At 39.2% G+C, this 27,471-nt stretch overlaps 1 protein-coding gene across 3 annotated transcripts in view; it reads right to left on the bottom strand.

Moving 5' to 3' along the window:
* The window catches only part of lrrc7 (leucine rich repeat containing 7), a 661,225-nt gene that overhangs the window by 569,058 nt on the left and 64,696 nt on the right, over window positions 1-27,471 (bottom strand). The window contains exon 1 of one of the 3 annotated variants that reach the window (XM_063064201.1): window positions 9,379-9,465. The exons of the other annotated variants lie outside the window; for them this stretch is intronic. The gene's annotated coding sequence lies outside the window, so the exon portion shown is untranslated. Of the gene's footprint in view, window positions 1-9,378; window positions 9,466-27,471 lie in introns of those variants that run through there. 3 annotated transcript variants of the gene reach the window in all.

Genomic DNA, 27,471 nt, shown 5'->3' with positions numbered 1-27,471 from the left:
TTGTCATGAGTGTAGTCTTCTTAGCAGCTTTATGTTGGGGGAGCAGCATCAGTGCCAGTGATGCAAAAAGACAAAATAAACTCATCAGAAAGGCTAGATCTGTCCTTGGCTACAATCTGAACTCGTTTGAGTTAGTGGAGGAGAGGAGGTCACTAAACAAACTGTTACCCATCATGGACAATCAGGAACATCCTCTCCATGACCTATGGAATAAGCAGCGGAGCACCCTTTCGAACAGACTCATTGATCGCTTCAGAAAATCTTTCCTACCAAATGCATGTTAACTCCTGTTCCATCAATGCCAGGCATTGCTTAATACAATTTAATATTCATAAATAGACTATATTACTCAAAAGTAAGGATTCATAAAATATTCCCAGAGGTGTCCCCAAAGTGTGAGAAATGCAAGTCCTCAGAGGCAAATTTGTTACATAGTTATGCTTTATGTCCCAGGATACAAGAGTATTGGAAGCAAATATTTGAGGTCCTATCGAAGATGCTAAAGGTTCAGATAATACCAGACCCCATTTCTGCAAGGTCAGATAAATTCCAGGCTACCCAGCAACAACTCCTGACCTATGGCAGACTTAATGGAAAGAAACACATACTGATGTTCTGGAAAAAGGAGGAAACTCCGTCACTCAGACAATGGCTGGCTGCATTAATGGATACTCTGCATCTAGAGAGGATAAGATACGTTATCAAGGACAGACTCAAGGAATTTGAAAAAATCTGGCAACCATTACTGTTGTATTTAGAAGAGACCGACAGCTGAACTAAGTGTGAGGAGCGGTAGGACCTAAACAGCACATACGGGAGGGGTGAGGGGAAAGGAGACGGGGTGGTAGGGTTTCCTTTGCTTTTTGCTTGTTTACTATACATACATTCATTTGATTTTCATTACGTTGTTATCAGAAAGAAAAGAAAAAGAAGCATTGTACTTTAGGACATTGTCGGTTGTGGTTAAGCTGATATTGCTTCACAATAAAAACATTTGAAAACCAAATGCAATAAGCATACACAACAGCTCATCTGTGACAGGAGAGCACAGATCATAGTGCAATAGTCTCCGTTTTATTATTTCGTACATTATTGCACATTGGTAAATTCTGTATATTATTCTGTATTTTATTATTAGTTAATATTATTTATTATTATTGCTAAGTGTTTTTAAATGTGGCTGCTGTAACAAAATAATTTCCCACTTGGGATCAATAAAGTACTTATTATTATTATTACACGATGATAATATCCCTCTATTTTCTGCACATTCATATGTCTACCCAAGAGCCTCTTAAATGCCTTCACTACCACCACCACTGGTATCATATTTCAGGTGCCCACAACTCTGTAGATTATAATTGATTCACACATCTCCATTGAAATTACTCTCTCACCTTAAATGCATGCCCTTGAGTAATGGATACTCTGATCCTGGGGAAAAAATCTCTGTTGAATATCTATTCCTGTCATAGCCTTATAAAGTTCTATCAGGTATCCAATGTCACTGTCACCCTGATGACAAGCTTTGTCTGTAGCTGCATCAGAATGTGTGAGAAACCCAAGTATATGAGCACCAGTTACCACTATGTGCCAAGGTCCTGCCTGTCCATGATGTTACTGGCCCCACTGCTGCACAGTATCCCAGTCAGCTGAATTTCACCACACTACCTGTGCTTCATAGAAAAGTTGTTCCAAATCCAACACCATTGACCACAAATCCAGCAGAAACTGTACGAGAAGGACTCAATGGACACAATGGGCTGGTTCCCTGAGCAGACTACCCAGACCATCTGGAAGAATGCCTCATTGCTAAATCTCATCAACAGGCACCATGATCTTGCATGACTGGTGGGGATAAGGGCCCTCCCAGTCAGATCCTTCCTGCCTGCCCAGAGCACCACTCCTACTGTGCACTGCCTGCAAGGTAACCATAGTGGGGACGAGGCAGTGGTGAAATTCCTTGTGGACTATGGGTTTGCAAAGAGTGTAGAGAAAGATGCAAGGGCACAGTGGATCCCGAGCAGCTGTGTGACAGAGAACTCTGATCTACATGCTGTTCCCAGGGACATTCAGAGTCAGTCATCAAGTGCTGCTGGTAGATCACCAACTCGTTGGTCTGCCAGCACATCAAGAGGTCCATAGAGGGCCTTTGGTAAGCCTTTGCATCCTTTGACAATCTTCTACACTGCCCATAACACCACCAATTTTCAATTTGTCAGCAAATTGTCTCACCCACCCATTCACATTTTTATCCAAGTCATTTATATACAATACAAACAGCAGACTCCCCATTACAGATCCCTGTGGAGCACCACTTGTCACAAACCTCCAACTAGAACAAGTCCCAGTGACCTCTACCCTTCTATGGGCAAGCCAATTCTGAATCCAAATCACCAATTCACCGTGGACTACATACATCTTAATCTTATGGATTAGCTTCCCATAAGGGATATTGTTAGACACCTTACTAAAATCCACGCGGACAACATCCACAGCTCTACCTTCATCAATTATTTTCATCACCTCCTCAAATACTCAAGTTATTATGATGTAACTTCCAATGCACAAAGTGATGCTGACTGCCCCAATTAGACCATCATTTTCCCCATGCTCATAAACCCTATACCCAAGAATCTCTCCAATAGCTTAGTAGTTAAGGCACTCACCTTAATAAAAAAAGGAGACCCAATACTACTACTTTATCTTAAAATACCTTGACAAATTAGCACACTCCACACTGACTTCATCATCCTCCATGTTCTTCTCCTTGGTAAATACAAACACGAACTACACATTTAGAACTTTGCCTATATCCTACACCTCCAAAGCACATGTTCCCTCTGTTATCCTTGAGTGATCCTACCCCCTCCTTAATTATCCTCTTGTTCTTGATACATGTATGGAGACTTTAATCCTTTTCTCCCCCCATGGACCTTTCATCATCCTTTCTGGCTCTCCTAATTCCCTTCAAGTTCTATTCTAGCTTCTTTATTAAAGAAAAGGAAATTGTATTTGACAAATCTTTTGGTATAGTTGGCATAATGAGCAGAACAGGGAAGGCCTGAACCAATCAATCTGGTACATTTCCACTTTCGGAAAAGGGCTTCAGTTAGGTACCACACAGATTACTTAAATAAATTACGGCACATGGGAGTAGAGGTAATTACATCCAATTGATCACACAATCTATCTTGTTATGATCGTGCACTCTATCGTTTACCTGCACTGCACTTTCTTACTCTGACTCATCTTTTTCTCCTAATCCTGATGAAGAGTCTCGGCCCTAAATATCGACTGTACTCTTTCCCGTATATGCTGCCTGGCCTGCTGAGTTCCTCCAACATTTTGTGTGTGTTGCTTGGATTTCCAGCATCTGCAGATTTTCCCTTGTTTATGATAGGACTGCACTTTCTCTGTAGCTTTCACACTTTATTCTGTATTGTTATTATTTTACATTGTTTACCTTGTTTTACCCTAGTGCACTGTGCAATGACGGGATCTGTATGAACAGTGTTCAAGAAAAGCTTTCCACTCTATCTTGGTACAAGTGACAATAAAAAAAACAATACCACTAAAATACATGATTTATTTTTTATATTTCTTATTGTAGCTTGCAGCAATTTTTTATGCATTGCATTATAGTACTGCCACAAAACAAGTTTCATGACATATGTCAGTGATAATAAAACTGATTCTGCAATCCTGACAAATGGCCTTGAGATTCTCCCTAAAAATCCACCATGCTCCTTCACTAGTTTGTATCGCCATGAACCAAAATTTCCCAGGGCCCTGGGGGGCGAACCACTTCAAGAAAGCTTTGAGCACATAGTTGAATAATTTTCTCTACTATTTGGTAAATCTTCCTTGATAGAGCTCAGAATAAACTAACAGTACTTTAAACACATCTGGCATCAGCATCCCTGGCAATCAAAATTGAGATAGGAGGGAAATCTTCAAGTTTCATTCTCTTGACGTAAATTATGTTTTATTTTTTCAAATCACAATTGTAATGTTATATTAGAATTAGACAGAATAAAAATCTGCTAATTTTAAAAGATGAGCAATAGGCAGTCAGTTGATATTTTGTAGGATCATATACAAGAGTCAGTGATTTGAGGAAAGGAGTAGCTTCACGAAGGAAAGCAACATTTTGGTTTAACAAAGTGTCCATTTAAAGCTATAATGGATTTTATAAATTATGACTCAAAACAATAATACTTGCACAAGAAATATTTGAAAACAGTTCCTTGATGAAGAGAATAAACACAAGTAATCCGGGTTGAAAGTGACAATCATTCCACTAAATTTTCTGTTTTTCTATTTACATTCTATTTCTAAATCTGCTGAAATGGATCATTCTGTTTATTATGTGAGGAAAAAATACAGAATAAGAGGTAATCTTGAATTATATACATGCACAATTTGTTTCAATTAATTAGGAGTAAATAAGTTACTTCAGCTGAAGTAATGTTAAATTGCAAATAATTGCTTGATGCCTATGATTAGTTTAAATACTGAGTTGTTCAGATTATATAACGCAGCAAAACACACAGCAAGGTTGCCCCATTTTCAGGCAGAATTGTCATGGAACAGTATTAACTTTGGAATTTTTCTTCAATCTTTACATTAGAAATAAACAGCTTTTTAAAAAACTGATCAGTACATCACACCACATTTTATCCAACAGACAGCAATTTAACAAATATTTGCATATTAAGGCCATAGATCTATGAAGGAATTACCACATCACTGGGAACAAACTTTTAGAACTTCACCCGTGGACCTTATTCAACAATCATTCATGAAGGAGTGGAGACGGCGAGAGAGGAAAAGAGGAAAGGAGAAGAGAAAAAAAAACTCTGGAAGAAGGGCAAGGCTGAGACAAAAATATCCTCAGAAAAAGCTGGAAATGCCTCACCAGGTCCAGTGTTGTGAAGAGAAGCACAGAGTCAACCTTTCAGGTCATAGATCCTTGGAAGATAATTTCTTTTCACAGATGATGTCTGATCTGGTGATCATCTCCAGCATTTTCTATTTTTAAGTTTCAGATTTCCAGCGCCCATAACTTTTTTTTATTTTTATAATCATATCCTCACCTCTTATCAATATAAGAATCCATTACTTGTAGGACAAATGCACCATAGAAACCATCTTAGCCAGATGCATCACAGCTTGGTACGGCAACCTCACTGCCAAGACAACAAGAAGCTTCAGAGTTGGCAATGCAGCCCAGTCTATCATGAAAATCAGCCTCCCCTTCATTAACTCTGTCTACACTTCCTATTTCCTCAGGAAAGCAGCCAACATCATCAAGAACCCCGTTCTCCCTGGTCATTCTCTTTTCTTCCCCTCACCCATTTGGCAGAAGATGGAAGAAGCCTGAGAACACATACCACTGGATTCAAAGACAGCTTCTAACCTGCGGTAACAGGATCCTGAACAAACTGCTTCTACAATATAAAAAAGAAAAAAAAATTGAACTCTTGATCTCACAATCTACATTATGACCCTTGAATTTGTATTCATGAACTGCACTTTTTCCTGTAACAGCTGTATTCTGCATTCTGATTGTTTTTCTTTTGTGCCATCTCGATGTACTTCGATATGAAATGACCTGTGTGGATGTCATGAAGACAAAAGGTTTTTAGAGCATCTCTTTAAGTGTGACAATGATAAACTAATTACTAATAATGATTGGAACTAAACTAGATTTTGCACCTTTATTACTGCATTCAATTATAAGAGATGAACTAATGCTGTAATGTGAGCCAATAATGAATTCCTAGGCAGCTATGCCTAGCAGGGACTATGTGCTTGTGTTTCTCCTCTTTATTCTTTCAGGCATTATTCTAGTCCTTTCATTGATCTGTTTGAATAGCTTACATTTAATTGTAAATCACAATTAGTGAAAGCATACAAAAGAAAATTACAGAGTGCGATGAGTATCAGCTTCCATAGATTTATTGAAAAATTGAGACAAACTTCCAGAAGAAAAGCATTAGGCCTCAGAAAAAAAGTGAAACATGTCAATAATAGTGGTATAGATATTTATTTTTCTGGACTTTCTTTGAGCAAGATACTTGCGCAGTCATACTGGGAAGGTAAAACCTGAGGGAAAACGCTGAAACGTGGCCAACTCCACTTTGATTAATGAATACACAGGACCTAAATTAAGTTTTCCATAAAAATATACCCTCAATTTTTCTTATCCACTGCACAGAGACAAATTATTCTTGGAAACTTCAAGTTCCAACTTAATTCACTTGTCCCTCTTATCAGTTTACTTCCTGTCATCCACACATACACATCACCATCCACATTCATCTACCCCCTCAATCATTTGTCTTAAATGGCCTCAGACATTTTTGTCCCTAATGGCAAGATTATCTTATTAAAAAAAACCTCTGCTTCAGCTTTCCTTTACCCTAATGCACGAACGAAACATTTCCCCATGAACTCCACTTCTCTCAAAGCTGAATTAATACATTTTCCTACTATCTTCTATAATATCCACTTCAACCTCATCTTGTTTGCAAGGACTACCTTCTATTCCCAACAAACCACAGACCAATTAAATTACCTTCCAATGATCACATATGCCAATATTGTAAAAGGTACCCTTTCATTATGCTACTTTCAAACTTGCCTCCATCACCCGCTCCTACAAATAAGCCTTTGCCAGCACAAATTATTACCCATGTCTGATCTGCTATTACTCTTCATGGTCAAAGAATGTCACCTCAAATATCCCTGCCATCTTTCCTGAACCTTATCTATCCCCAAGTAAAAAGCTGCAAGTTAAAAATTACACAAAAATTAAATCACTTGATATGGTAACCTTAAGTTTATTTTAGCCAGGGGTAGTAAGGGGATCAGGCACCCACTACCTATAATATGTTCCCAATGGCATGCACCTCAAATAGCCTCTGACAATCAAGTCCAGCTCCTGGCCTTCATGTGTGGCTCAGCTACTAAACCTGAAAGAACCATTTCTACTGACAGGAGAAGGGGCAAAGGAGGGTTACTGATGTTTCGGGCAGATGGGGCTCATCAGCCATGGTTGGCAGCTCATCTAGGAGAAGGAAAACTCAGAACTCAAACCTCTGCTGCCTTGCGGCTATACCCACTCAAAGGGAAGGCTTTGGGAGTAAACCCTGAAAGAAAAAAATCCAGAGCTGGATTCCCGAAGGCAATCCTACATTGAGTTCACTGTTGACTGCCAACTCTTGCCATGCTGCTGGGTACCAATCTGCATTGGTCTCTGCCATTCTTTTGGGTTCATCAGATGCGTGGAGAGGGTGAGCTTGCTGCATGGACAACAGCTTGCTCTCCATATTGTACTGCCTGGGCTTGCATATCTAGACAGCTACTACGCAATGTCTATGGTCAACTTGACCGACAGAGGCCCTCACTCACTTCACTTCCACAATGGAATGGCATCAAAGCACAGAAGATTTATAAGAAATAATTACTAAAAGTAGAGCAAAAGGGGAAATTGGTTCTACTGTTCATAGGACTTCTCAATGTAATAATATGGTGGGAACTCCTTTCTATGTAGGGTGTATACAAGTCAGGCACTTGTAACTGATGGGCCGCCAATAGTTCAGCTCCAGCTGAAATAGATTGATTGAGTCAATATCTCAAATAATTTGCCACTGTTATTTCTTCCAGAATTGAGTCTTTGAGTACTCTTCTGGTCTGTATCCATTTCCTACAATCCATGTCAGTTCATCCAAAATTCTGCTGCTATATCCTAATTCACATCAAGATACATATACCCATCTTGTTTGCTCCCAGCACACCAAAAGCTAAAATTTAGAATTGAAATCCATGTGATCACATCACTCCATGGATTTTCCCATTCCTTTTTCATTACCATACTACCAAACTATTTGGTATCCCTCTAGATCTGCCCACTTCTGATGCTCATACCTTTTGACAAAGATCTGTGCTCTGGAATTCTGTCTTTAAACTCTTTAATCTCTACTTCTCTCTAATGGCATAAGCAAAAGTTATTGTTTGGGGGTTAACAATTGTGTTAAGAAGGTATTTAGAGAAGGCAGGAAACTGGAAGAAAAGGAAAATTACTATTGGTAAGAAGTATTTTTACAAAATTTGTCAGAAAATCTAGAAATAAGGTAAGCAATCAACACAGAGACTGCATGATTGGGATTTCCAAATAGTCAAACAGAAAATGAGCACAGTAGTTTACAACTTCAACATATGACAATGCCTCTGTAGAAGTCCTGGATTTGTTTCAACTCAACAGGCAATACCACTGTTTTCATTCATAAAGACCAACATTTTAGACCAGGTTTTAGGGCAGCATGCTCTTGAACCAGAAATAGTACTGGTCATAAAATATTTAATAATGTGTAAAGAGTCTTCTCTTTCAGTTTCCTGAAACTCTATTTTGCTGTGAAATCTCTCTCTCAGATCTGTCAGCCCGACCTAATGTAAGACATTAATCCCACCCCCCCTCCCCACCCCATCATCTGAATTGGGATTCCTAACCTGAAGATTAGGCTAAAATAGATAAAGTAATTGTGTTTTATTTATTTTGTTTTAATCTTTAATAATTAAATGTATTATCTAACTTACAAAATCATTTAAATTTTATACAAGCATCACAGCAGGTAGCACGTCAGGACCAAATCAGAACTCAACTTGAAAGGTAATAATCATTTCAAGCAAATTATGTTGTACTAAAGCAGCAGAGAAAATATATATTATACAGCACAAGTTTCAAAATCTTAATTCTTCACAAGATAGTACTCCTGAAAGTCAATTTGAGTTCAGTACTGAATACTTCACAACTGGTACATCCTTTACTCTGCACTTAAAGAATCATCAACAAAAAGGTACTTCCATGCTAATTGATCTGCTAAAGTCATCATAATGATAATCAGAACAGTCAAGAAATAACTGTTCATCAAACATACTCTTCCTTTTCAAGGCATTTACAGTATTATTTATCTAATCCAATGGAAAACATTGAAGATTGATCAGTAGCCATAACACCATTCCACACAATGCAAATACTAAAAAGTTAACAGAAGTGTTGACTATAATCAATCTCAAGTATTTTCAAACTTGAAGATTGACGTGCAACTCTTACAGTACATAAAGGAACCAGGCATAATATAGTTAATCCCAGAATGCATACTTTTAATTATTTTTCATCCAAAAAATATGCAATTTATTTAGCAATGTTGATTGAATTTAACTGGTAACACCAAAATAATAAGCTGTGCAACTCAGTTTCAGAATTTCAAAATTTGTAAGACGAAGTTAATCAATTGAAGAAATTGAAACAGTTATTCCACTTCCACAAGAGAAACACACTTGCGTGAAATTTAAATGTATGTCACTTACCATGTATATATATGAATGGTTGAATTCATTCTTATTAGGTGTAAGGAAGACACAGTGCTTGACACATGGAGAACAGACTAAGTGTGTATCATCAGTCTGTTCTTCAATTTATCCATCTTCAATTTTCCACAAGTTCCATAAGAAATAATGATGACTAGTGTCAGAGCTGAGCTGAACAGTATCAATGATCAGCAGATACTGAAAAAAAAAATTAGGTAAAAAGAAACTGGTTAAGAATCCTTCACAAGAATCCCTAAAAATGAGTTTTTCCCCCTCAGGATGCAAGTCTTGCTATCTATTCAACTGCCCTTGAAATGGGGTGGTGAACCACCTTCTTGACCCACTGCCTTCCTCTGGTGAAGTTAGTCCCATAATACTATAAGTATGAGTGTTTCTGGATTTGAATCCAACAACATAGAAAAAATAGCAATATATTTTCAAGTGAGAATGGTACGTGATCAGAAGGGAAACATGGAACTGCCCTTCTTGGGGGTTGAGATTGTAAATAGGAGGTGGTGCAGGGAGAGGAGAATAGACAAGTAACTGCAGCATAGTTTGCAAATGCTAAACTTAGCAGTCATAGTGCACCAGTTATGGAGAGAATCCGTGATTACGTTGATCAAAGGGGTTATAATCAAGCAGACTGCTTTGCCCCAGATCCGTGAGAATTCATGAAGCTGGGTTTATCCAGATGAGTATTTTGTCACACTCCTGAGCCCTGCAGATACTGGCAAAGTTTTGTCAAGTATGGACAACAGACATTCACTCATAGATATGAGCTAGCTCAGACCTATTCTTACAACTATATTTTTAATGTGGCTGGTTCATTCAAGATTCCGATTAATGATGGTTCCTGGTGTACTGATTGTAAAGTGTAGGCATAGAAATACCACTCCATAATAAGAATGGATGATTAAACTTTCTCATTGTAGATGGTGATTATGTGGCATATTTGAGGCAAGCCCAATACTTGTCATTTTAGAAACTATGCCTCAATTTGTTTTGATTTTACCTCAAGTGGTGAGTTGCTGAATGAAATTAACTTTATGCAATTAGAAATCATCATATTTCTGATATCAGGACAACCACTGATGGATGGGTTCAGGAGATGTCACAAGGCAATGGCCTGAGAGTTGGATTTCAACAACTGTTACCACCTTCCTTTAAGACTACAACCATTGGATTATTTTCTACTTGGTGCTCATTTACTCAGTTTTACCCGAGCTTTTTCAAGATTTTCTTTATAGCTATGTAATCCAACTATGGACCAAACAGCTAAATTCCTAGATCTGATCTGAAAGCCACTTTCCCGACATCGAGGGAGCATTTGGTTAAGCATAGCATCAAAAGACTGGGTTAATGGGGATAAAGTGGAAAATGCCTGTGTGTTCTCGTTTAGCTAATGATGATCTCCTTATTTGATTTTAACACCCCTCAGGATGTGAAGTGTCAGGCCATGGAGGGTTTTAAATTCTAGTGATGCACTCCCTGGCTGCACAGTTTTAAGCTCTTCCCAAGTCTATGATGTTTATAATGCTAAATTGTGCCAACAATATGATAGAGAATGTCCCGAATATGAGTATTGGACTTTGTCCTGACATGGATAGTTCCATGGTTACTTCTGTTACTATAATGGAGAGATGTATATGCCTGAAGGAGATTAATGAGGGACCAGATCAAGTATGCTCATCTCTTTGATTAGTTAATTCCTTACCCGCTGAAGAGGCAGATTGTCAATACTTCCTTCAGGATTCGGCCTACTCAATCAATGATGGTGCTATCAATCTACATTTGCTGATAGATATTGTGGTACTTCACCCAGAGCACATTACTACTTTGTGTTTTTTTTATTACAAGTGTTGCACAGCACAGTGGATTGCAGTTAATTGGAACACATCAGGCTGGGTCCATTTTAGCCAATTAAGCAACTGCCCCAATTAGCCAAAGTTTCAAGGAAATTGTTAAAAAGGTATATAAAAAAGGCAAACTACCATTTAACTAAGTAACATGTATTTAAATGAAATACAGAACAAAATAGAACACTATCAATACCACTGCAGTATTATAAAACTATAGATCTGTTCCTAATAGAGGAATTTCTAGCATATGCTGCAGTGTTCTTTTGGCTTTTAATCAAATGCCTTTTGGAATCAGTTTTGGTCTCCTGCCCCAGTTAAGTGGCATAGAGTCCCAAATTATCAAAAGGAATCCCAGCCATTTTCTTAATTAGTTTTTTTTTTAAAAAAGTTGGCCCAAATAAGCATTGCCCCAATGAACAAATGGCAAATAAACCAAAATCCACTGCACTCCTTTTTTCTTAATGTTTTAATGGCTAGTATGGTCCCCAGACCTCATAACCTGCATACTGAGCCTTAAAGGAAATGGTCACAGATAGTGGAATTATGCTTCTGGAAGTTCTGGGATCCCTCCACGATCCCAGAAGAGTGGAATACATAAATTCACAAATCAATAAGGGGAAATACGGGAAGCAGGAAACTATGGTCAGTTAGCCTAATACTATTTACTTGGAAAATGCAGGAATCAATTAATAGGGCAGTAAATGAGGGGACATTTAGAAATTCATATAACAATCAAGCAGAATCAAAATAGTATAAGATGAATATGTTTGACATATGTCATTGTTCTTTGATAATGTAACAAACAGGGTAGATTAAAGGGGAAATCAGGAGTGTATTCAATTTCCAAAAGGCATTTGATTAAAAGCCAAAAGATTACAGTACTAGATAAAAGTGCATGGGAATAGGGCTAGTAGATATGAAAATGGGCTATCAAGTAATGAAGAGGACAGAGAATGTAGATTGGTTAAGTAAATGGATAAGACATTGCAAGATGGAGTTTCATGTGGGAATGTAAGAGGCTACCCATTTAGAATGATATATAATGATCTTATTGAATGATGGAGAAGACTCGGGGACTGATTAGTCTCTTCTGGTCTCATTGTTCAAAGTGGAGATACACTGACTTTTCAGCTAAGGGAAGACAGTTGGAAATCTGGACATGTCCAGATTTTACCTGAGCGCTGGTAAAATCTTCATCTTAGCTCTGGAATCACTCCTCACAACTTCCAGATGTTTATTTTCATTCTTGTATACAATTATATTGTCCCTCTGGTCTAACCAGGGGTTATGATGAAGAAATCTGACACATTGTCTGCCAGGTATAAAATGTTCAGGCTGTTTCTTGATCAGTCAATGGAGCAGCTCACACATCTTAGACACCAGTTGCCAGAGGTTTGTAAGACAAACTTTGTAGGGTTTTCTTTTCCTATATACGAATTCAGTATCCTGGTCAGTTCTGGGTTGTACCAAAAACTTTATGAAGAGCTTTTGGTACAACTGAGTGGCTTATTCAGGCATTTTAGAAAGTATTAAAGGAGTCCAACAAAGAGGTTAAGGGCAGAAGACACACGGAGAGGAACCTGGAAGAGATGGTGTTTCCATGCTGCCCATCATCTGACTTGAAAATGTCACCATTCTTTCTTCATCACTTTTAATGATGATGGGTTAAATCATGGAAGTCTCTCAGCAGTAGCACTGTCAGAGACCCTTCACCAGAAGGGCAGCAGCACTCTATGAAGGTGACTCACCATGATCTTCCCAAGGGCATTTTAGGATGAGCAATAAATACTGGTCTTGTCAGTAACACCCAGATTCTGAAAAATGAATAAATAACAAGTGACATCATTGGTAAGATCCAGTAAAGATCCAAATGACATATTGACAAGACCTAGTAAAGATAGAAGATATAATGCCTGACATCCATAATGAACCAGAGTTTTATTTTGTGATGCAATAGTTTTGTGATAATTACCAAATTACTTATTAACTGAATTTCAATTACAGAAATGCCATGTTAGCTTTTGAACTCATCTCTATGAGCTATTAATCCAGGTCTTAAATATTCACTACCTCCACCAACAATAGTGTATAAAATTTACAAATACTTGCAGTTACTCATCAAGCCTATTCCAATAGCATATCTTAATGTCATTACCTACACTACAATAGTATATCATGTATGAGAATAACATCACCTCCAAGTCTCCCCCTCAAGTAATACACCATGCTCATAAGATGTCTCAAGTAATAAAGTGGAGGGAGAGGAAGGAGAACAAGCTGGCAGATGATAGATGAGATCAGGTGAAGGGGAAGGGAGATGAGTAGAAGGCACAGAAGAGAACAGAGGAGCAGCAGTAAGTGATTCTGACTTCATCCCCTATCCTTCCCACTCCTGTTCAAGTGTCTTGGTCCAAAACATTGACTGTTTATTTCCCTACATTGATACTGCCTAACTTGCTCAGTTTCTCCACCATGAGTGTGTAACTCTAGTTTATCCATTAATTATTTATAGCTATAGTGCCTATAAAAAGTATTAACCCCCCCCCCCACCATTGAAAGTTTTCATGTTTTATTGTTTCACAACATTGAATCACAATGGATTTAATTTGGCTTTTTTGACACTGATCAACAGAAAAGAAACTCTCATGTCAAAGTGAAAACAAATTTCTACAAATTGGTGTAAATTTGTTACAATTATAAAACAACACAATTGATTGCATAATTACTCACCCCCTTCAAGTCAGTATTTAGTAGATGCACCTTTGGCAGCAATTACAGCTTTAAGTCTATGAGGATAGGTCTCTATTAGCTTTGCATATCTGGATACTGCAATTTCCCCCCATTCTCCTTTACAAAACTGCTCAAGCTCTGTCAGATTGTTTGGGGATTGTGAGTGAACAACCCTTTTCAAGTCCAGCCACAAATTCTCAATTGGATTGTGTTCTGGACTCTGACTTCACCACTCCAGGGCATTAACTTCATTGTTTTTAAGCCATTCCTGTGTAGCTTTGGCTTTATGCTTGGGGGTGTTGTCTTGCTGGTAAACAAATCTTCTCCCAGGTCACAGTTCTCTTGCAGATGGCATCAGGTTTTTGTCCAGGCTGTCCCTGTATTTTACTGCATTCATTTTACCCACTACCTTCACAAGCCTTCCAGGGCCTGCTACAATGAAACATTTCCACAGCATGATGCAGCCATCACATGCTTTACAGTAGAGATGATGTGTTTTTGATGATTTACAGTGTACAGTATTTGGCTTATGCCAAACAGTGTTTAGTCTGATGGCCTAAAAGCTCAATTTTGGTTTCATCAGACAATAAAACCTTCTTACAGCTGACTTCAGAGTCTTCCACATGCCATCTTGCAAACTCTAGTTGAGATTTTATGCACTTTTTTTCGCTTTCTCTTTACCACTCTCCCATAAAGCTGGTGAAACACCCAGGCAACAGTTGTTTTATTCAGTCTCTCCCATCTCAGCCACTGAAGCTTGAAAGTCTTCCAGAGTTGTCACCGGTCTCTTGGCGGCCTCCCTCATTAGTCCCTTTCTTGTACGGTCACTCAGTTTTTGAGGACAGCTGCTCTAGGCAGCTTTACAGCTGTGTCATATTGTTTCCATTTCTTGATGATTGATTTAACTGTACTCCAAGGGATATTCAGAAACTTGGAAATTCTCTTGTATCCATCTCCCACCTCATGTTTTTCAATAACCTTTTCACAGAGTTGCTTGGAGTGTTCTTTTATCTTCATGGTGTAGTTTTTGCTAGGATACTGACTCACCAGCAAATGGACTTTCCAGACAGGTGTATTTTACTACAATCAATTGAAACAGCTTCACTGCACACAGGTGATCTCCACTTAACCAATTATGTGACTTCTAAAACCAATTGCCTGCACCAGTGATGATTTGGTGTGTCATATTAAAGGGGGTGAATACTTATGGAATCAATTATTTTGTGCTTTACATTTGTAATTAATTTAGATCACTTCGTAGAGATCTTTTTTTTCCACTTTGACATCGAGTCTTTTCCTGTTGATCAAAAAAAGTCAAATTAAATCCACTGTGATTTAATGTTGTAAAACAATAAAACTTGAAAATTTCCAAGGAGGTGCATACTTTTTATAGGCACTACTACATTCCAATCATGGCAACATCTTCGTTAATATTCTTTGCACCCCCCCCCCCCCATCAATTTACTGTAACATGGTGAAGAGTACTGGTAAGTTAGTCATTGCCACATGTACCAAGGTAGAGTGAAAAGCTTATCTTGGGTATTATTCACATAGATCAATTCATTACAACAGTGCATTGACATAGTACTAGGTTAAACAAAATCAAAGTGAATAAGTCCCTAGAAGCTTCACAGAGACCAGATCTTGATTTCTTGTAAACGTCAGTTCACCTGATTTAAATGCTGAAATCTTAGACTTCAGCAGGGAGTGAATATCCTGATTTATCTGTGTTATCAGGTTTGGGAACACCCGGACTGTCCTCTGTGGTACACAGTCCTTACCACACTTGATGATAAAGTTAGTGATGGTGGTGACATACTCATAAGACCGTAAATGGTAAAAGCGGAATTAGGCCATTTGGCCAATTGAGTCTGCTCCTCCATTTGTTCACAGCTGATTTATTTTCCCTCTCAACTCCAGTCTCTTGCCTTCTCCCCATAACCTTTGACACTCTTGTTTATCACTTAGGCTGGCTGCTGAGTCTTTGAACAAAAACCAATCTATTGACTTAAAGCAGTCATGTAGTTAGTTCATCTATTTATTCAAACCAGTGCTGAATGACTTTCTGCACTGGATCCTCCCATTTCAGCTACTGTTTCAGTATAGGGAGAGGAAGCACAGCAGGGTGTTCTGATTTGCCATAATGAGGTTGGGGGATGAACATTGGCCCAATAGGCATCTTGAAACTGCTGCCTGTGTGTTGTGTACAGTTCTGGCACAACCTCACGACCTCCCTCGTCTTACATTCAGTACTTAAGTTAGGTCCAAATTATTAACACACATTGCAACCTGCAGCATTCAGCCTCTTCTTTACATTGGCAGCACAACAGTGATAACTGCAGGCACTTTCAAACTCCTGGGAGCGTACATCTCACACAACCTCTCATGGTCCCAGAAAACGAATGCACAATCAAGAAAGCTCATCGACATCTCTACTTTCTGAGGAGGCTGAAGACAGCTGCACATCAGTACTCACGACCTAGTACAGATGCCAGCAGAGACCATCCTAACATGCACAGTACTGAGGCAGACAGGAAGGCTTTACAACAGCTAATCAAAACTGCCTAACATATCACTGGTACCTGCCTACTTGTCACCAAGGACATGTATACAGAAAGATGCCAAAAAGAAAGGGCAGAAATATCCTGAAGGATCCTACCCACCCTGCTCACAGACTGATTGTCCTACTCCCATTAGAGAGGAGTAGGCAACATCCATTCCAGGACCACCAAACTCAAAAACATTTACTTATCCCAAGCAGCAAGGCTGATCAACACCTCCATCCACTATCCCACCTGATCACACCCCCTACCACCACTACTTTATCTTTTCCTGTCAGAGTACAGACACATTATGCACATATTAATAAATATACAAGTTATTTTATGTATTTATATTAATTGTTTTAATAACATTACATTCTTTATCTCAGTGTGTTTTTTTTGTATTCTGCATTTGATCTAGAGTAACAATTTCTTTCATTCTCCTTTACAATCATGTATTAGAAATGACATTAAACAATCTTAGATCTTGAAAAATCAATGGACTGAGTACTGATCCCTGAAAAGCTGCAATGATAAAAGTCTTCTAAACACAAAAACCATTCATCAACTAATACTTAATCCTAGATTCAGTTTGCCGCTTGCCAGTTGATCCCCTATATTTATTAATTTTTGAAAAACCTACTATGTGAAATCCTGGCAGTGCCTTGCTAAAATCTATGTATACTACTTCAAATGCATTTCTCTCACCAGCCTTCCTTGTTACCTCCTCCAAGAATCTCGTTATTTGTCAAAATGCATGATTTCTGTCCCTGACCAATCTGTGCCTTCTAAGCAAAGTTTAATACCAAGAGATTCCAATAATTTGCCAACCAAGATTAAAGCGAACTGGCCATTAATTACTTACTTTAATAATTCCTACCCTCTTGACAATGGTAAACATAGCTGTCCTCTAACCTAGCATCAATCTTCAATACTCTTTATGCTGGTTAGAGTGCACTTTGAGTATCGTATGCAGTTCTGGAGCCACACTCCAGGAGATATGTGGTTGAGCTGGACATATTTAAGCTAAAATGCTTCATATATTCAACATATGATTTAAGTACAAGGCTGAAAAAGATATATTTGAGCCAAGTGCATGAAGGAAGATGGAACTTGCCCTCTTCACTTGATCGTTGCAAATGTTGTTTGTTGTAACGGAAATAGAAACATCTATACAGAATTTGAAATTTTTTCTTCTGTTCAAAGGTTCAAAAAGGGAAAATAAAAAATTAATGCAATTATATGACAGCCAAACTCTGGAAATACAGCCATCCAAAATCATGACTTCAAGTAGCGTCAAATATGATGATATGTCAACGATACGTGCATATAATTTTTGTAAAAAGAAATGTTATTAAAATATCTGATGGCTACAGTTCCTTAATGCCTGCTGTCTGTCAACACCCCCATCTCTTCTATTTCTGCCTGTCATCAATTGTTGTGTAAATGTTCAACACTGATGACTCACAAGTATGAGATGAGTTTTGAAGCATTTCTTTATCATGTTAGATTAAAAACATTAAGGATATGCAATGCAATAAATTGGAATAAACTACAAAAGCTGATAGTCAAAAGAAAGCAAATATAGGAGGGAGCCTGGAAATCTGGTTAGATGGTGCACAAAATCAACCCACCTCTCACTCAACATCAGCAAACCAAAGAGCTGATTATTGACTTCAGGAGGAAGCCAGAGGTCCGTTTGGACAACGAAGGTGGAGAGGGTCAGTAGCCTTAAATTCCTTCATGTCAATATATCAGAGGATCTGTCGTAGCACCAGCATGTAACTGTAATCACAATGGAGGCACAACAGCACTTCTCTATTCATAGAAGTTTGCACATCACCTAAAACCCTGGCAAACTTCTATAGATAATAACTTGTTAAATCATGACGTGGCATGGAAACACATGCCCAGAAACAGAAAAGGCTACAGAAAGTAGTGGACACAGCCCAGTCCATCACAGGTGAAGCTCTTCCCACTATTGAATATATTTACATGGAGTTCTGCCACAAGGAAGCAACATCCACTAAAGAGCCCAAACATCCAGGCCATCCCCGCTACTTGCTACTACCATCGGGCAGAAGGTACAAAAGGCTTAAATCCAACACCACTGCTTTTAAGAACAATTCGAGGATCAGCTTTATTTACCATATGCATTTACATGTGTTAAGAATTTGCTGTGGTGTACTAGTGTGACAAAGAACAACAAAAAAAATCAACAATTATAAAAAATAAAGTATTATATAAAATAATGATGGAGGTTAAAGCACAATATTGAATAAAATGTGTGTATATACTGGTAAGTATTTGCAACATAAAATGAATTATTGAAAAAGTGGCTAAAAGTGTTCAGTGCAGTGTAGCTATTACCCTACAACTACCAGGCTCCTGATCCTCAAACAAGAGGAATTCTGCAGATACTGGAAATTTAAGCAACACAAATCAAAGTTGCTGGTAACGCAGTAGGCCAGGCAACATCTCCAGGAAGAGGTACAGTCGATGTTTCAGGCCGAGACCCTTCGTCAGGACTAACTGAAGGAAGAGTTAGTAAGAGATTTGAAAGTGGGAGGGGGAGAGGGAGGGGGAGATCCGAAATGATAGAAGACAGGAGGGGGAGGGATGGAGCCAAGAGCTGGACAGGTGATTGGCAAAGGGGATATGAGAGGATCATGGGACAGGAGGCCCAGGGAGAAGGAAAAAGGGGAGGAGGGGGAAAAACCCAGAGGATGGGCAAGGGGTATAGTCAGAGGGACAGAGGGAGAAAAAGGAGAGTGAGAGAAAGAATGTGTGTATAAAAATAAATAACGGATGGGGTACGAGGGGGAGGTGGGGCATTAGCGGAAGTTTGAGAAGTCAATGTTCATGCCATCAGGTTGGAGGCTACCCAGATGGAATATAAAGTGTTGTTTCTCCAACCTGAGTGTGGCTTCATCTTTACAGTAGAGGAGGCCATGGACAGACATATCAGAATGGGAATGGGATGTGGAATTGAAATGTGTGGCCACTGGGAGATCCTGCTTTCTCAGGCTCCTGATCCTGCATGGATAACTTCAATCACAACTACTCAGAACATCAATGAAGGTTCTCAGTCATCCAGATCAATGTACATCAAGCAGTAGTAACACAAGGCAACTGAACTTGCTGTGTTGTCTAGAAGCCATTTCGCTACTCAGCCAAGAGGCTCCTTCAGTTCTGATCCATGGTGGGTAGTTATCTGGTTTATAAACTCCGTAAGTTGTTTAATGGTATAGCAATCACGTGAGGGTCATTAAAAGTTCTTAGAGGCAATGAGAGGGTCATTAGTCTTATCTTTGCACGAATGGAGGTGTAAATTGTAGAGACACCAGGGTAGAGATCTTTGGACTGCATTGTAAGTAGCTGATAGGTGGTGCTGTACCCCATCTCCTCTGTTCAGGGATAGGTTTTCCAGTTTGACAAAGATGGCTTCAAACACCTGTCCTCCCTGTCCAAAATGAGCACATTGTTATCATCAAAGGAGTGTCCCTTGTCCTTTTGGTGTAGGTATACAGCTGGGTCTTGATCTGAGGTGTTAGCCTTCCTATGTTGGGCCATCCATGTGTGAAGTGGTTGTTTTGTCTCTCTGATATACAGATCTGTGCAGTTCTCATTGCATTGGATAGCTATCAAGAAAGTAAGAAAATGGCTACGTCAGCATAGTACCCTGGACAGTAGAATCACACTCAACTTGGATCAGGTATGTACTCTACTCAACCTTTGTCTCAACACTACCTATTTCAAATACAAAGAGACACATTTGTGCCATGGGTTCACTGGAGTCTCCCATTGTAGCCAATTTATACAGGGAAGAAATAGAAAAGACAGCCTTGAACACCTTACATGGAACTTCACCTGTCATTGGTTCAGGTATGTGGATGTCACCTAGGTCAAGATCAAAATTCATGAGGTGCAAGCCTTCACAAAATACATCACCTTGATGATAATAATATCAAATTTAGACAGGAAGATGTCAAGAACAATAGTCTGGCCTTTTTAGTCTGTCCAGTACTTATCAAAGAAAATGGATGTATAGATTTTGAAGCTCACAGGAAACTAACCCATGTTGATCAGTATACATGGTTTGACTCTCATCACCCCTTAAATCAGAATGTTTTATGATTGCTATACCTTTAAACAACTCAGAGTTTATAAGCTGGAAAACTATTCTACTATTTCTACTATTCTTTAATATTTCTTAATTGTACACATGATTTTTTTTATGTTCTATCGCTGAGCAGCAGTGAACCATCTGACTGGCCTATCGGAGTTCTCTTTGAGAACTAGTTGACTCGATCAGCATTTCTGATCTGGCTATTGTTCACGATTGCACTTAATTTAAAAAAAAAACTACCTAACATGGATTAGAACTGAAGAAGCCTCTTGGATGAGTGGCAAAAGGTCTTCTCGACAACACAGCAAGTCCAGATGCTTGATTTACTATTTCTTGTTACACTATTCAGAATGGATCCTATGACCTACAGACTGATTTTCAAGTATTCTTCACAACTCATGTTCTCAGCATTATTTTTAGCTGCACAGTTTGACTTCCTTTGCACATTGGTTGTTTGTCAGTCTTTGTCTATTTATGTACAGTGTTTTGACATTGGACAGTAAGTAAATAATGCACATTAAAGCTTCTACTTGAGAAAAGAAAACAACTTTGTGAAAGCCTCCTTAAGGAAATGCAACCTCCTTGGAATGAACTCTTTAAATTTTCAGGTAAGATGTCTGATGTTCTGGATAGATCCATTCTGCTGGGAGTGATTAAGATCTCTGTTTACTCATCTCCTTCCAACTCCATTCTATTGCTCCTGTTCCTCTTCCTCCTAATAGTGGAAATGTCAACAGAAGTATTGCCAGAACACTTGTTGCAAACGTAAACCCTTAAAAGTCAGTAGGCATTCAGTCCCCTGCGCTCGCACTACCATTCATAGCAAGATCTAGGCTGATTCTGTGCCTCTTCCCTGCATTAACTCCATATCCCTCTATTCATTTAATATTCAAAAGAACCATCAATTTCTATCTTCAATATACTCAGTGACTGAAACTCCACCATCCTCATGGATGAAAATTCCAAAATTGACTGAAATCGTGAATCACTTGCCACAGAATGCCCAGTATCTAACCTATTCATTTCCACAGTACCTACAGGGGTTAGACAAATAATTTTTTAAGTCACTGATGTCCCTTGGTGTGTTGATAGGTAAGGACTCATGGTAATGCTGATGAATATTGAAGTAACTCTTGTCAGCCACGGTCATTGATGAGTACTTTTAGACCATTGGTGTTACTTTCAACTTATCAGCCATTGTCCAAATGTAACCTGGGCTCATCACGTACAAGCACTGGTTGTTACATCATTTAATGAGTTACAAATTCATCAATATTCCCATCTGTGACTTAATGGTGATCACCGAAGCAACTAAGGATGGATGGGACATAAAGAACTTCTGCTGTTATGGCACGAGGTTGAGATAATTGACCTACACAACCTTAACCATATTCATATTCCATTTTCCAAGGCCCAGTTCTAATTATTGTAGTGTTTTCCAGTTATTGTCCGCCGGTTTCACATTTCACTGGGCTCCCTGATGCTACATCAACCAAATGTTTTCATGATGTTAAGGGCAATTCTTCTCACGTTACCTGTGAAATGCAGAGCTTTGGATAAAGGTTATGATCAGGTCTTGAGTCAAGTAGCCCTGGTGAAACCCAGGCTGAGCATCCATTAATATATGCTACTTAAGATGACTATCAACACCTTTCATTACCTTCCAAAGTAATTAGCCAAATTTGTTGACTAGATGCTTGTACCGTAATTGTGTTGGAACAGTGTGGTTTGAAAATTTGGTTGGAAACTGTCTGGAACACAAATCTTCAGTATGACAATGATGACAGTATTTGGTCCCATTGTCTTTCCTGTTTTCAACACTCTTATCGATTTATTGATATCAGAAGTTAAGTGAATTCATAGTGAGAATGCACTTCTATATTATTAGAGACAATATTAACCACCATTCTAAATTCCACAATAAAAGAAAATACAAATATACAACAGGTTACATTATATTTCAGAAGTTGCATTAAATTAACCCCAATGGAAGTTCTCAATCATAAACAAGAGAAAATCTGCAGTCGCTGGAAATCCAAGCAACACACACAAAACGGTGGAGGAACTCAGTGGGCCAGGCAGCATCTATGGAAAACAGTAAACAGTCAACATTTTGGTCCAAGACCCTGATGTTGACTGTTTACTTTCTTCCATAGATGCTGTCTGGCCTGCCAAGCTCCTCCACCATTTTGTGTGTGCTGTCAATGCCTATTTACAGTATTCCATCCTCAAGAAGGTCCAAGTTTATCATCCACCTGTAACTCCTCTGTGAAATCTGCCATCGGTTATGATCCCATGAGCGCACTTATTTAGTGCACCAGGTTAACAATATGATGTAACTGGCACCAGTTTTGGGCTTCGTAATGCAAATAAACTTGTGATGAATGTCTGCACAACAGTAATTTAATGAAGTGTCTTAATGTGGCAGCTCAGAAAAACATCCTTTAAAGAATTGTTTCTTTAAATCAAACCGTTAGAATTTAAATGAAAATGAAATGTAAAGTAGTTTAACAAATCAAATAAGGAACACTCAACAGATCGTGTGGAGAGAGAAACATAGTTAGGGTATAGAACAATGACCCTTTGCCATAGCTGGGAATTAATTAGGTTTAAAGATGCATAAAAAGTAGCAGAAAAGTAAAGACATGACAGAATTCAGGAAAGAATAAATGACAAAAAGGATGATAGCACAATGTGAAATAGTAGTGAGCAAAGAAAGAAAGGAACAATTCAAAGTGTAAATTGGAGCAAAACTTGCAAAAGTTATAAAACTATGAGTATTGCAATTCTGAAATTAAAAATGCTAGAAATGCTCTGTGAAAAAAATTAGGCTTAAAAGCTAACTGTTGCCAGCTAATGAGCTGGGATGAAAAGCATGACTCAGCCATTCATTCAGACAACATACTTAAAGACCAGAGGAACACAATTTACAGCAGCCTCTACGAATAAATGCAGGATAATTCTAAGCATGTAGCAAGTAGAGGAAAAATATGTTTAAATTATGTGCATAAAATCAACCTCTGTCCTTCACAGCAAACTAGTCGCCAGGCTTAATTGACACTCAATCCTCTTTCGTCAGGATGGGTGAAATGTTGCTACTTTACGAAGCCTCAAAATATCATGACTGATTAAGGAAAATATACTTGGGGAATTTTCTCAAAAAATACTTCTCTAGAGGAGTGAGAGTCTGGAAATCACTCCTCTACTTTCTTTAAAAGATTATAGTAAAACGTTATGTAATCCAGCACTGACATTTTTATGATGCAGCAACCTCAGGATCCTGAGTTACAAGGTTTCCAGAAGAATAGTGCTATTTATTAGTTCCTACTGCATTTTGTCAATTTCAGTGTGCACCACTGTGCTGATTTATCACAAGTGTCACAACTACTTGAGAGAAGCAAACTTACCAAAGAGCACTGATGGAACTTGCACAATACAACAGCACCCTTTCAGCTATAAGGGTGTACCACCTGATCAAAGAATGGATGCAACATTGATGGAAGATGAGCAAGAGACCATTTTCAGCAGGTCAGAGTAACAATCTATCTGGTGAAATACAGCACTTATATGAGGCATATTATTCTTGTTAGGGTACCACTCAGGCACTCATGGTGCGGATTTGCCAGGGACATTATGGTAAGGAATGGTGCTACATTAATACAAGTAACATTTTGGGAAAGGCTGAAATTCCAGAAAATCTCTGTCCACTTAATAGTCTTCAAGGCTTGTGTGTAGAGTTTTAGCAACTTTCAAACAGTAGTTAATTATCAAGGTGTTTATGTAGTGGAGTCTGGAATGACCCAAGGTTAGGAAGTTGAAAATGACCATGCTGTTGAACACTGCAGGCAATGCAATCCAGGCGGGATGAGTACATCCACATTTCAGGTCACTGGAGGTCACAGACTCTACAGGATTTGGCATGAGGTCTGGGTCTTGAGATAGCAGGTTTTCCAGGGACGGGATCTGTGAAAGTTGGTTATTCTCTGCATACTTATACACTCTCAATTTTCACATCTAAATTACAGAATACAGGAAAAGTTCAGGGTTATATATTCAAATAAAATTGCTCATTCACCAAAAATCAACAGGCTGCCTTTCACCCGAGAGCCAATCGGCCATCATGGAAATCAGGACGCGACAGCCCGACGCATGCACACGGCCAGCCTCAGCAGCAACACCTACTGGAGCAAAAGGGCAGGGCAGCTCTATTTCAAGGGGTTACATTCTGCTAATCACCATCAGCATGTGCAGGACTGGGACAGATCTAACGGCCACCCATCAATAAGAGATAATTAAATCTTATTGTAATGAAGTACAGTGAAACCCCGAGTTTAAGTGTCTGAAGCCATTGAACACCTCGAGGCTAGCCTCCGCTGGCTGGAGACCCAGGAGGCGGACCACATAAAAAACCTCCAGCTCAGAAGAATTGTAGATTTCGCTCACAGCCAACGACATGCTACGTTCAAGCAAGGAACACTCGATCACTTTTTAAAGAAATAAACTGTAAATGATTGCTAATATTCTTGAATGTATTTATTTGTTGTTTTGTGTATTTAAAAGCTTTACTAAAAATTAATTTGTGTTTTAATTTCTACAGTAACAGCAACGATTTAGTCGCAGAATTCTTTAATTCAATGGTAATTTACTTGCCAGAAGGTAAACATGCAAAAAACGGGTCAAATAGAGCAAAAACAGGGGTGTGTCAGGATGTTAGGTCAACATTGGGTCAGATTCAATGCTAATTTTCTTGAACCCTGATTTAGCGCGGCCCCGCTTTTTTCGTGATGACATTGTATGGACCCAAACGATCACGTTATAATGGGGTTTCACTGTACTTCGAAACACCTATCAAACCCTTTGAAAGGACAGCGGTGACTATATCACATCCATTTAGGAGAGTGCCAACCACATCATCAAGAGAAATCAGCATCCTGGAAGCTTTGGTGTTACTGCTTCGTATCTTCTATCCAGCTTTAATGTAAAAAAATATGGTCAGCCTAATTATGCCGTGTGGAAAGAGAAGGGGGATATTGTGGTCAAGAAATTATGCCAAATATCATTGAGAAGCGGCAAGGAGAGAGAGAGAACAAGAATCGGATAAGGCCACGGCCACACGACTCTAGGATCAAAGAGTCAGGACAAAAAAGATGACAGAAGAAGAGACAGAGGAGGAGAGGCATGCACATCTCCAAAATGGCAACAATAGGCACAGAATCGGATCAGGCCAGGGCAGCACGACTCCAGGATCAGAGAGAAAGAACAAAGGGTAAAAGAGATGAAAGGGCTGTGTGTCGGGAGATGGAGGGGTTGCTATTGCTGTAGCATCATCCAGTATTGCAGCAACATTGATGCCTGGTGGTAGGACAGCACATTCAAGATTCAAGATACCCCTCAAAGTCAATGAAGAGGCCCTTTGTAACATCAATAAAAACACCAATACTGTAAATTTACTCCGAAATGCGAGGCTTATTGTCTGGGATGAGTGCCCCAGGATTAGGAGGGAGAGCTTTGAAGCCGTGGACCGGACTCTTGGTCATGTATGCGGCAAGAATGAAGCCTTTGGCAGTATTTTAACCATTTGCTGTGGTGATTTCCATCAGCTTCTAGCAGTTGTGAAATGAGGAAATGATGCTGATGTGGAGAATTCATGCATAAAAAAAATCCTACTTATGGAGAAGCTTCATCAACTCTCAATTGAAGAGAAACATGCGAGTGAGGGAGAACGATATTCTGAGTTCTTGTTGGATGTTGGAGAAGACAAGATTGAGAAAAATGAAAACAATGAAATCAAATTACCTGAAGATATGATTCCGCCAGCAAAAACTATTGAAGAATGTATTAATTTCATCTACCCGACATTCGACAATCCTGCAGAACAGTTCTCGAGGAATTCTATCTTGGTTCCTCTCAATGAAATGATGCAAAAAATAAGCTTCACATGCATTAGACACTTCCCTGGAATCATGAAAGAATACTGTTCCTTCAATGCCGTAAGTGAAGGAGCTAATGCCACTCATTTTCCAACAGAATTCCTTGATTCGGTCGAACTCTCTGGATTGCCACCACATAAACTGGAATTGAAGAGGGGATCTCCCATCATTTCAATGAGGAACTTGAATCCACCAAGGCCAAACCATGGAGAATGTGTTGATTTATCTGGAAAAACTGGTATTTCAGCATGGTCAAGCAACACACATCAAAGTTGCTGGTGAACGCAGCAGGCCAGGCAGCATCTATAGGAAGTCGATGTTTCGGGCTGGGACCCTTCGTCAGGACTAACTGAAAGAAGAGCTAGTAAGAAATTTGAAAGTGGGAGGGGGAGGGGTAGATCCAAAATGATAGGAGAAGACAGGAGGGGGAGGGATGGAGCTAAGAGCTAGACAGGTGATTGGCAAAGGGGATATGAGAGGATCATGGGACAGGAGGCCCAGGGAGAAGGAAAAGGGGGACGGGGGGAAAACCCAGAGTTTGGGCAAGGGGTATAGTCAGAGGGACAGAGGAAGAAAAAGGAGAGAGAGAAAAAGAAAAAGAATGTGTTTATATAAATAAATAACGGATGGGGTACAAGGGGGAGGTGGGGCATTAGCGGAAGTTTGAGAAGTCAATGTTCATGCCATGAGGTTGGAGGCTACCCAGACGGAATATAAGGTGTTGTTCCTCCAACCTGAGTATGGCTTCATCTTTACAGTAGAGGAGGCCATGGATAGACTTATCAGAATGGGAATGGGATGTGGAATTAAAATGTGTGGCCACTGGGAGATCCTGCTTTCTCCGGCGGACAGAGTGTAGGTGTTCAGCAAAATGATCTCCCAGTCAACGTCGGGTCTCGCCA

This window comes from Mobula hypostoma, chromosome 12 (assembly GCF_963921235.1).
Source record: "Mobula hypostoma chromosome 12, sMobHyp1.1, whole genome shotgun sequence".
NCBI classification, from domain to species: domain Eukaryota; kingdom Metazoa; phylum Chordata; class Chondrichthyes; order Myliobatiformes; family Myliobatidae; genus Mobula; species Mobula hypostoma.
This window is presented reverse-complemented; position numbering and strand designations above follow the sequence as displayed.